Source organism: Trichosurus vulpecula, chromosome 7 (genome assembly GCF_011100635.1).
Source record: "Trichosurus vulpecula isolate mTriVul1 chromosome 7, mTriVul1.pri, whole genome shotgun sequence".
Lineage (NCBI taxonomy): Eukaryota > Metazoa > Chordata > Mammalia > Diprotodontia > Phalangeridae > Trichosurus > Trichosurus vulpecula.
The window spans coordinates 185096465-185109678 of NC_050579.1; positions in this window are offsets into that span (position 1 = coordinate 185096465).

A 13214-nucleotide genomic window follows, 5' to 3' on the forward strand; every position below is an offset into this window, starting at 1 on the left:
CAGACAGGCTAAGTGACTTGCCCATGGCCACACTATCAGCAAGTATGAGAGATAAGATTCAAACCCAGGTTTTCTTAACTACAAGACCAGTGATTGCCTCACAACCACCCTGTGAGGAAGGTCATATTAGTGTTCATATATAGAAATAGGATGTACCTTAGAGGTCATCCAGTATAACTCCATACCTCTCATCCTACAGATGAAGAAACAGGCTAAAAGAATTAGGATTACTTGCCCAAAGCATACAAATAGTAATTAGCATACCTAGAAACGATTCTAGCTCCTCAAATTTAAAATTCAGATTTCTCTTCACTCCACCATTATGCCTTCACTTTACTAATGAGGAAAAAGAGCCTAAATGTATTATTCACATTTTACAAATGAGGAATTGGGTGGTCAAGATGGCTGAGCTGTTTTATCCAGGGTCACATAGCCAGTGTTTTGGTTAATAAAATTTGATATTCCCAAATAAAAGAATAAAAACTAGATTTTAAGCAGTTCATATATGTGTCTGTATGTATCTACATACATACATACATATATATATATATATATATATATATATATATATGTCTGTTTTTTTAAGTCTGCCAAATAAGGAAGTTTTTTCTCCAGTTCTAAGGGCCATAGTATTTCAGAAAGTAAAAGCTATTTTAGAATTTAATCTTCCTTTATATAAATAATGTTTTATAGTTGTATTTCTGTAAATCCCAAGACTGTCTTAGAAAGTTACCTCCCAGGCATTTGAACATTTTAAAGTTCTTTTTGATTGAGATTTCTCTTTCTATCAATTCCTTCTGACTTCTGATAGCAATGTATAGAAATGCTAGTTATTTCTATGGATATATTTTATACTCTGTTAACTTAGGGCACTAGTAATCATCTCAATTTGTTTCTTTGTTGGTTCTCTGGGGTTTTCTTAGTCAAACTTCATGCTGTTTGCAAAATAGAGATAATTTTATTTCTCTTTGCCAATGTTTATATCTTTGATTTTTCTCTTGCCTTACTATGAGACTGGCATTTTTAGAACAAAGGGCCTGTGAAGGAAGACACTATCTGCATCCAGAGAAAGAACTGATAAATAGAAGTACATATAGAATGTTTTCACATAGATAGATAAATATAGATTTAGATACATAGATATTTGTATCTAATGGTAGCCATCTTTAGGGTGGGGAGGGGAGGGAAGAAAAAAAGGAAAACAAAAGAAAGTTACATGATCACTTTATTATATATTTAAAAGGAATAATAAGTTGTACATAATAGATTTGCAGTTTCATGTGCAATCATCTTTTCAAAAATTCTACTGTGTTATGAAAATGCTTGTGTTATTTCATAAATTAAAATGAAAACAAGAAAGAAAGGGAAGATATTGGGAATAGTGATCAGAGTTCTGTAGACAAAGTGCTGGCCTATGTGCAAGAAGGCCTTGGGTTTGAGTTCCTACTCTGATATATTCTTTCCATTGGCAAATCATGTGATCTCTCAGTACTCCAGGAACCTGCCTAAGAATATAAATTGCAGAGAAGGTGCTCATCTACATTGGTAAAAGTTTGTCTTTAGGAATTCCTAGCTGGATGGCACAGTGTATAGAGCACCAGGCCTGGAGTCAGGAAGACCTGACTTCAAATCTGACTTCAAATCTTCAAATCTCTGTCACTTACAGATGACCCTGGACAAGTCATTTAACCTCTGCTTGGCTCTATTCTCTCACTTGTAAACTGGGATAATGATAATACCTACTTCCTGGGGTTGTTATGAAGATCAAAAGACATAACAATTGTACAATGCTTAGCACAGTGCTTGGCACATAGTGTCATATAAATATGAGTTATCACTATTACTGATGAAATCATAGGTTCATTTTTAAGAGTAGTGGAGAGAGAGATGATTGAGCATATGCTTTATAGCTGCACTTATTGGGAAAGTTTCCAGTGTTTTTTTTTCTTGCTAATATTACTGTCTACTGGTTTTAGATATAGACTTTTGATTTAACAAAGAAGAAGCCTTTCTTGTTTATCTGTGGCCCTCTGCATGAAGGAACTTTGGCTTCTCTTTCTTAAGACCTTTAAGAATATTCTGAACACAACAGAACAGGGCAAGTTTCAACGTTTGCTCACTGTTTTCCTCACAAAACCCAGACCACTAGACACATGGCCAAGTGCTAACCCCTCAAACCCCATTTCAGTGAGACCTTGCCCTAACTAAAGAAAGGTCTTCAGAGCACTGTCCAGCAACATTCTGTCCCATGGAAACCCTGGTCATAAGGACAAAATAGCTCTCACTTGATTTTGTGGTGAAATAATTCTAAGCATATGGGATGTTGAAAATGGTCAAACTTCCTAGTTTTTCAACATCAGCTTGGAGACTGCACAGAAAACACACTGTACTCCTGACATCAGAAAAAAGATGAGCATTGTGAATAGGGAGCTAAAAGGACATTTAGTGCTTTGTGTATTACAAGCAGTTTTTATATTCCAGAAACGTACTTCTTATAGCCACCTGCAATAGTCACAAAAATAGAATAACACAAAATACAAGGACTGGAAGAGACCACAGAGGAACCAATTTGATAGACTGGGAAACTGAGGCTAAAGAAGTGAATCCGATAACTTGAATCTAGGTCACATTGAGTGTATAGGAAGCAGATCCAGGTCTCTTGATTCTCAGTCCAGTGTTAGGGTGAAAGATTTCTGCATGGCATTCTTCAGGGGGGATGCTGCCATGAGACCCGTAAAAGATTTTGGATTAAAACCAAAGGATGTACTGTCTAGTAAACAAGTACATCATCAAAGGTTGTGAGGTAAGCAAATTCATCCACAAACTCCCTGAAAGTAAACCTACTTGTGGCATACACAGTAAGAAAGCAATTGACCCTCTAAATCACTGAGAATAATGTAAGGTCTATTTATCACTCTTCTCTACGCCACCTTATATTGCCTCCAAATTGCTAGTTTATGGGACTGGCTAAAAACAAGGATAAATCATGAGCAATTTATAGCTTCCCAGGTGGTAATAAAAGACTCTTTACCAGTACCAGTGGCCTCACCCTGTCAACGCCCACTCGTTCCCACATGGACCTTTAGTGCTCCAAGGAGAGCACACATTTCCGATTGGGGGACACAATGTACTACTTTCTAAATGGATTAGCCTCTTTGTGATAAAGTACATCTATTTGAACATGTGTGCTCTTGAAGCTGGGCCATTTGATATTCAGGTTGGAGTTAATAAGTATTGGGGCACTGTGTCCATAACTGAACATTTTCATAATGCGTAATATGTCTTTTTTACTCACATGATTAGTGGGTCTCAGCCATCATCTAAGAAATCAATATTGTACAATAATTTCCAGATTGCATGGCACTCTGTGAAAGTCCATCTTTCATATTCTTGGCTTAATATTCTCCTAGCTTTTTCCACCCTGAGGACAGTAATATGCCACATGAGACAATGAAACAACATCAGGAATTCACACAGTGCAGTGAAGTGACACATGTTCTCTGAGTAATTGTGCTGCTCCTGTTTATTGGCAGAACCTGATCTCTGCCTCCACTTATGGCTGTTTCCAAACTCATAGAGGCACTCATGGGGAAAAAAGGCACTGTAGGAAGGCTGGGCCAATTTAGGACCTCTTTGACAAGGAGAGGCCCATTTGGGACCTGTCTTGTTAAAGGTGCTTGGACCCATGGGGTCTGCATAACACTTAATGGGAATAGTCAGAATGCTATAGGATGAAGAGCAGAGATGACAAGAAAGAGAACTGAGAGCAAAACCTTTAGGAAAAGTAACACATGATGGACAGAGGCCCTGTGGGAGATTGTTGTTAGAGAGAGACCAATTGTCATACATGATAAGGAGGATAATAGGAGGGCAGGTGGGCAGGAGTCTATACTTCCATCCTTCTCCCCTTTCTTTTCTCCATATCCTCCCTCCCAGATCTCTCTCTCTCTCTGTCTCTGTCTCTCTCTCTCTCTCTGTCTCTCTCTCTCTCCATCTTTACCCTCTATCCTTCCTATAATATATATGTAAATGTATGTTAATGAGAGAAGTGATTATTTTCCTACTATATTAGTGACCAAATATTAAATTAGGATTGAGGTTTTTCCTTTCTATTTCCTTATTCAGGGACCACCCCTTATAGGTCATTCAGTCAATCTCTGAGGGTCAATTGCTGATAGATGAAATTGCCCAAATCCTCTGGTTACAAGTTCTGTGATCTTGGGTGGGACCCCATCCAACTAGAAGACATTACGAACAGAATCTAATCTAGGTGAATTCTTGCCCATAGGAAGTAAGCCCATGCCCTTGTAACATCACCGCCCCCCGCCCCCCATTGTGGTCTAGGGTAACCCAGCTTATGAAGTAGAAAACCAACCAGAGTGTTCCAGGTAGAGATGGATTCCTTTGTCCAGATTGCTGAAGATGTCTGAGTCTCATGATCAAGTCATATTCTCAACAATAGCAGCTAAAGACTTTTAGCCCACCTCCTCATTAATATGTCTACGCTCTCATTAATTATCCATAATCAGGGTTGATTTTCTTTTTTCTTTCTTTTTAGTTTTCAACATTCACTTTTATAATATTTTGAGTTCCAAATTATCCCCCTTCCCTCCCCATTTACCCCAAGGCAACATGCAATCTGATATAGGCTATACATGTACAATCATATTAAACATATTTCCACATTAGTCATGCTGTGAAAAAAAAATCAGAACAAAAGGGAAAAACCATGAGAAAGAAAAAAAGGAGAGAAAGAAATTAGTATGCTTTGATCTGCATTCAGACACCATAATTCTTTCTCTGGATGTGGATAGCATTTTCCAACATGAGTCTTTTAGAATTGTCTTAGATCATTGGATTGCTGAGAAGAGCTAAGTCCATCGAAGCTGTCATCACATAATGTTGTTGTTATTGTGTGCAATGTTTTCCTGGTTCTGCTCACTTCACTCAGCATCAGTTTTTGTAAGTCTTTCCATGTTTTTCTGAAATCTGCCTGCTCATCATTTCTTAGAGAACAACAGTATTCCATTACAGTCATATAACACAACTTGTTCAGTCATTCCCCAATTGCCCTTTGGGCATAGTTCCAAATTGATCTCCAGAATGGTTAGATCAGTACACAACTCTACCAACAACGTGTTGGTGTTCCAATTTTCCCACATCTTCTCCAACATTGATCATTTTCCTTTTTTTGTCATATTAGCCAATCTGATAAGTATGATGTAGTACCTCAGAGTTTTAGTTTTCATTTCTCTAATCAATAGTGATGTAGAGCATTTTTAATGACTATATATAGCTTTAATTTCTTCCTCTGAAAACTGCCTGTTCATATCCTTTGACCATTTATCAATTGGGGAATGACTTGTATTCCTATAAATTTGGCTCAGTTCTCTATATATTTTATCAGTGAGGCCTTTATCGGAGACACTTTTTGTAAAAGCTTTTTTCCTAGCTTTCTCCTTCCTTTTTAATCTTGGCTGCATTGCCTTTATTTGTGCAAAAAGTTTTTAATTTAATGTAATCAAAAGTATTCACTTTGCATTTCATGATGTTCTCTATCTCTTGTTTGGTTATAAATTCTTCCATTCTTCATAGAGCCACAGGTAAACTATTCCTTGCTTTCCTAATTTGCTCATGGTGTCACCCTTTATGTCTAAATCATGTACCCATTTTGACCGTATCTTGGTATATGGTGTAAGATGTTGGTCTATGCCTAGTTTCTGCCATACTATTTGGCAGTTTTCCCAGCAGTTTTTGTTAAATAGTGAGTTGTTATCCCAGAAGCTGGAGTCTTTGGGTTTACCAAACAGTAGATTACTGTAGTCATTAACTATTGTATCTTGTACACCTAACCTATTCTACTGATCCACCACTCTATTTCTTAGCCAGTCCCAAGTAGTTTTGATGATTGCTTTATAATACAGTTTTAGGTCTGGTATGGCTAGGCCACCTTCTCAGGGTTGATTTTCACCTGTCAGGAGTACCTCCTTTTCCAAAGGTATTTAAGCACTCAGGGATCTCCATGGTTTTGTCTTCAGTTACCTAGAGAAATTTATCGATTATTTGCTAGCCTAATTAATAAATTATTAGTTACCCAGAAACTCTTCTGCTTAGGTTTTTCATTCATCTCATTAGTAATGAGGCAGTATGGTGCCATAGAAAGGATGCCAGATTTGGTTCAACTCCCATACTGTGTTCAAGTCCCAGTACTGATACTTACCTGTAGGACTCTGAGCAAATCATTCAATCTATCTAGTCCTTGGCTTCCTCATCTCTAGGATGAAGAACATTGATTATGTGGACTCTGGGTCCCTTCTGCTCTAAATCTATGAACTCATGATGCAAATAATAACTGTTTTTCAATAGGTTCTACCAACATAATAAAGTAAAACATAATAAGAGGATCTTGTCCCCGGTAGTCACAGGAGAAGAAAAACAGACTGTCGTTGCTGATTAATTAGCTATTTAAAAAATAAAGCACTGTGAAGATGGAAGGCATGACACAATGGCGTAATTGCTCAGTATTATTCCAGTTACTTGTGTTGGAAGTAGTGCTTAGCATCTTAGACATATTCTTCTTCTTGTGTATTTATTCTGTCTTTAGGTTGATGCTATCTGCCATCTATTCCCACTGTATGTTAGGGTTAGGGTGGTTTCTCTCACAAAAGTGTTTGCCTTTTGTAAGATCGACCCCATACCAAGTAGTGGTAAATAAGATACATTTTTTGCCTTTTCAAAGCCCATTCTAGAACATCTTCCATTCCCCTCTGTCTGTTTTTAAGCAAAAAGTTATGGCTCGGTAAAAATAATCTTATCTCCAACCACCATATCAAAGAATTCCAAATCTTCTGTTCAAAATGAGTTTTGTCTCTAATACCTCTGGCTGAAAATGCTGTGATAATATAAACTAGATGTGGCTCTTCTATAACAGTGAAACACAATGGGGAAAATTGAAAAGAAAGGGAACTTGAACATTAAATTTTCACCTTTTATGGACTTAGGCTGGAGAGCAAATATAACCTTATCCCAAAAAGGTTTGGGATTACAGTTTTTGACAAAATGTAATATCTGGGTGAGAATAAGCAATGGATTTTGACATTTGCTGTACTGTTTCTTTGTGTACCCACCTGTGTGCTGAGGTTTTATACTTAGATACAATACCTGAATGTCAAGCAAAGCAGCAGTTTTCCTATCTCTCAATAACGTGCAGAAATACTGTCAAGTATTTGGAACATTTGTTTCCAACTAGGATGCCAACTCACTCTGGATGCTGTAAAACTTCTTTTGAGACATATGCCGGAAGGTACCAGATTTCAAGCTACATTTCAACTTACATAGGGAAACAAAAAGGAACCATTCACCACCACTACCACCATCACCATTAATCATCGGTGAGATAGATTTGGTGTAATTTGTTGGATTCACAAGTAGTTCAATGGCTGGGACTAAATCAATAGTTTGGTGTCAGTTTAGAAGATCTCCAATTATATGTTTCAGTGATCTTGGCTTGGTTCTGTGTTGCTTAACATATTTATTAGGATCTTAGATAAAGACGTAGATGCCATGTTTATCAAATCTGCAGACAGCAGAAAGCTGAAGGAATAAATGAACATACTAAATGATGAAGTCAGGGGTCAAAAATATCTTGCTAAGGTAGAACATTGGGTCAAATCAAATGAAATAAAATTTAAAATTACATTGGGTTTAAAAAATCACCTTTAAAAGTACAAGATGGGGGTGGGGTATAGATAGACATCTCTTAGTGTGGCCTGCCAGTGGGGGCAGGAGATTGAGAGAGTGACTCCAGAGTTTTTGTTACATAAGATCACAAAGGGTTGTCTTATGGAACAGAAGGCTTAGAGTGCTCCTGCTTGATTCCAGAAGACAGAAGTAGGGGCAATGAATAAAAATTGAAAGAGTCAGATTCAGATATGATGGACAAACTTTCTAACAATTAGAATAACCCTAAAGTGGAGTGACCTTTTTACAGAAGCAGTAGGTTCCCCCTTACTTGAGGTCTTCAAGTATAGATTGAATTTGCCCAACATACTTGTAGACTATATTGTAGAGGGTATTCTCTGTGTGGTGTATTTTGGACTCTAGTTCTGTGAACAAATGTTTATCATCTCTCTATCACATGTTGGATGCTTTGTTGAGTATTGGTCCCTCTCTGCTATTCCTATTGCAGGAAAAAGTGGTTCTGCCACTATTGTGAATGAATAAAGTACAGAATCAATTATGATTACACTACTTGGACTCAGATTGTGGCTGGATGGCAGATTTACATGCCAACTGAGGTAGAGATGACATGGTGGAATAAGAGGGAGTCAATGGGGTACAATGGAAAGAAAACCTTCCATATGTCACAGAGCTTGTGTCCAAAGTTATATACTTGATGTTAACTGTGCAACCTTGTGAAAGTCACTTAACATCCTTGGCCCTCATTTTCTTCATCTTTAAAATGAAAAGGTGGGACAAGATGGTCTTTGAGGTCCCTTTTAGCTCTAGATGTATAAAACTATAAGAAAATTAATTTTACTTAGTGTCTCATAGAGAAACAAGGATCCCAACAATATGAGAGAAGTAAAAATAGGTCACTGAGATAAGGAAAAAAATTTTTCTCTATAATATTAAAATAATCCATATTCTACTCCCATTGAAAATTTATCAAATTGGCCCTGAAGTTGGTAAGGAAGCTTTTTATAGTTAATAAGAATATACATAAGAATTATAGAATTTAACTCAAGCCAAAAAAAAGTTGGGGGAACCAATTAAAAATACATTGGCTATGACAGAGCAGATCAATCTCTGTGCTCTAATTTTCATATCCTTAAGTTTGATAATCTTTTCCTTCTACCACTCATTTATCTTTCCATTATGTTAATGTGATGACTGATAAAGTCTGAGAATTCTGGCAAAGGGAAAATAACTGTGTGTCCCAGGCCTTGAGAAAAGGTAGTTGTTTGTAGCTACCCACTATGACCCTGGGATTATTAAGATGCATCAGAATTATAAGATCATATAGTTACATCTAGAACAACCTCAGACTTCATCTACTTCAACTTCCTTACTGTGTCAATGAAGCACCTGAGTCCCAAAGAAGTTAAGTGACTTGCCTGTTATCTCACAGGTAAGTAAGAAGTAGGGCCAGATTTTAAACCTAGATCTGTTGATTCCAAACATATCTGGCTTTTGCACTACACTGTGCACTTGAGATATACTCGGCATGTGTGTTTTCAGAAGAGATGTGTTGGTCTTCTTGTAGAGTCCTGGTGTATAAAGTCAGTGTACAGAACAGGAATTGAGAAACTGCGGTCCTGATGAAGTACTTTGAGAGAATGATAATTTTAGTGAGTGCGAGAGAAAGCAGTGTTATGAATGAGGGTGGGTTTGGTTGAGAGTTTGTGAATTGAAATCCATGGGTGAGTTGAAATGTCAGTGTGAGCTAAGTCTATAGGGTTCGATAGCCCTACTGGGTTTGAGAGTGAGGAATCAATCTGTGTTCTGAGTCCTTGTGCCTCCTACTGCTTAGCAATATTTGTTTGAAGGAATGGGAAAAGAAACCCTGATCGCATTCCATAACTGAATGACAAGTCCACATTCACTGTCAGTTTCTCCAAGACTAAAACTGGTCTTAGAACATGTTTGAGTCTAGTGAAAGGGACCCTTGGTAGAGGGGGAAAGGGTACAATGCGCTAGCTCCCTGGATCCATTCTCACTGATGTGTATGTATATGTATATGTATATGTGTATGTGTATGCTATGTGTAGGTGTGTGTTCGTGTGCATGTGCACTTGCATATGCATGTATGTGTGTATGTATATATGCATGTGTATGTGTATATGTTTGTGTATGCATATGTTTGTGTGTGTCCAAGGGGATAGTTGGTTTCTAACCAATTGATTTGCTCCTTGGTATGTATTAAATTTAATAGAGTAGTAACAAAAATTGTTCTACTTGTATCTATCTTCACTTTGTTTTCTTCTTTGCATTTAAAAAACATATTTATTGAATTATTTTCTTCTACAAACTGGGAAACTGAGCCAAACCAAAAATCAACAACAGGACCAGTAAATTTTCCTTTGGTTTTTGGCTTCCAACCAATACTTGATACAGTCTCTCCCTCTCTTTTCTTTCTTAAGCCCTAAAGATTGGCCCCCATTATTCTCTTTCCACTGCTACCTCCAATTGTTTCTATCCAGTATTCTTCTCTAGATCACTGGGAAATAGAAGCTAGACTCCTAGCTTCTCCCCTATGCTTTCCAAAGCCAGTTGGGAATCTTTAGCTATACACAAAAAGAACTGACATATCATTCATTTACATTTCAGATGAACCTCCCCATTTAGTCCATCCTGGACTTCTTATCACAGGAGCTGGGACCAAACTGATTTTCCTGCTATTTGTCACTTTCATCTCCTATCTCCATATCTTTACATAGCCTGGAATGCCCTTCTTTCTTAATTAAGCCTCTTGGAATCCTGAGTTGCCTTAAAAACTCAAATCAAATGCCATCTGCTGTTTAAGGTCTTTCCTGATTTCCCAGTTAACTAAGTACTGCCTACCCTAAATTACCTTGCAATTATTTTGTGCACCCTTCTTTTTGGTTTTGGTTTTGGTGTATGTTGCACGCCCCACCTCTCTGCAGAATGTAAGCTTCTTGACTATTTTGTGCTTTCCATTGCACCCTCAGAAGATGCTTAATAAATGTTTATTGATTGACTGATAGATTGCTTCCAATGAAGAGAAGAGTGGATGGGGCTGAGGATATAGTGGAGAAGCCCACTACTTGGGTGAGAAAGGTGGCACCAGTGGGGTAGGCAAGGAAGGGGCAAGGCAGTCAGTAAAGGCAACAGGAGTTTACCCCCACTGACCCTTCCCCTACGGTTACTATGAATTCTGCCTCTACAGACTGTACTGGTCTTAGGGCAAGGTGAGAAGCAGGACTAGCAGCTAGGTGGCACAAGGGATGATAGTGCTGAACTTGGAGTCAGGAAGACCTGAGTTTAAATCTTGTCTCAGCTTAGCTCTTCTCAGCAATACAATGATCTAAGACAATTTCAAAAGGCTCACGGTGGAAAATGCTATCTACATTCAGAGAAAGAACTATGGAGTCTGAATAGAGATCAAATCATACTATTTTCTCTCTTTTTTTCTCGTGGTTTCCCCCTTTTGTTCTTATTCTTCTTTCACAACATGACTAATGTAGAAACATGTTTAATATGATTGCATATGTATAGCCTATATCGGATTACTGGCCATCTTGGGGAGGAGGGAGAAAAAAATTTGGAACTCAAAATCTTACAAAAGTGAATGTTGAAAACTGTCTTTACATGTAATCGGAAAAAAAATAAAATACTATTAAGTGTGTGTGTAGGGGGTGGAAATCTTGTCTCAGAAACCTACTAGCTGGGTAACCCTAGGTAAGCCACTTAACATCTCAGCCTCATTTCTTAACCTAGAAAATGGGTATAGCGATAATAGCACCTTTCTTCAAGGATTGTTTTGAGTTTAAAATGAGATAATATTTGTAAGATACTTTGTAAGCCTTAAAGCACTATGTAAGTGTTAGGTATTTGTTATCTAAATTATTGCTTTATATAAAGTGAATATGTCTTTAATATTTAAGAAGATTCAAATAAAATTAAAATGCAGAGATACTCAACTAATGTCATCTTTGTACTTTCTTTTCCTTGCTCAGTTTTTCAGTGCCTGGCATGTGTTTGGATGCTTTAAACCACGCAGAGATACCCTTTGATGAAGTGTCACCCTACCCTTCCTGTCCCTATTACAATCTTATCCAATAAGCATTTTAAGTGCCTTGTATGTATAAGCCACTGTGCTAGGCACTGGGGATACTGAGTCAAATGAAAACTGACCTTGTTCGCAAGAGGCTTTACATCTACTTGAGACTCACAAGAATTCACACAGCTGCTGCTGTCCAATGTGGTTCTTGTCCCTCTTTAGAATGCCCTAGTAAATCTGTCTTTACACTGGTCTTGACGCTTGGAAGGTTGGGAGCAGGAATTTGTCACCATTACTTCTCTGGGTCTGTCAGACAACTGAACTGTGAGGGGAGGGTGAGAAAGGGAGTGAAAGAGAGAAGTAAAAGGATATCGTTCCTAATGATGAATGAAATTCATTATTGGCTATTAATATGACCAATATATTTTATCAGCCATGAAATGGCCTTTTCTCTAAGACTTTTTGTGTTGTTAATTGGACCAACAGTGTAAGGGTTACTCAGACTTATCCTGATGTCTTGCATACCATAGGTTGCCAGCCTTGATCAGTATCATAGAATGTTTTTTATTACTGGTTGATAAGATGAAATATATAACATGCATATTAAGTTCATAGATATATTACATTGGGTAAGGAAATATAGAATGTACTTCTAGAAAGGGTTTGAAACTCAAATATTTATGGAAAAGAAATAAAATGAAATTTACTAGGGACAAGAAAAGGCACTAAATTTATGGAAGAAAAGCAACATGGCAAATAACTAGTGTATCAGGGACTATAAATTCTTTTTTTCTGGCTCATGGCAATGCTTAGAATGGTTAGATCTCCTCCTCCCACCCCCACCTCCCATTGCCCTATTCTTGGTGTCCTAGGAAACAGCTCCAGGTAATTTGAAAAATCTCACCCAGTTGGTTCTCAAGCAAAGCTTGGGGCTGATGGATTTTTGGAAGTGGGTAGAAAACTGCACAGGGAGCTGTGCATGCTGATCCTCTAGACAAATAAGAAGTGTAGATCTGAGTCAAAGGTATGCATAATGAGTTAAGAAAGGACATTGAAACTCACTATCATTCTGTTCCAACCTAGTATTGGAAAGAGATCCACTTGGAACAAGAAAAAGAAACTGTGATCCTGATTATTAGGCAAGCTCCTATGAGGCCAGAGGTCAGAAAGACCCACAGTGCAAAGAAATGATATAGAACAGGTTCCCTTGCCTGAGTCTGTTTAATTCAGGGATGCCAAGTGTCTCTGACCAATTCAAGGAAGTCCTTAAGTCTCTACCTCCAGCATTTATGGGACAAATTTCTGAAGGTAGGCTTCTCTTGAAGAGCTATTCTATTATGGCAGCTAAAGGAATCACAATGGAGACAGCGAGAAGAAGCCCAAACAGATACTCTCTATCTCCTATACCATCTAGTATACAAACTACAGGCATAGCAATGTTATACAAGACAGAGGAGAAATCCTGAGAGTT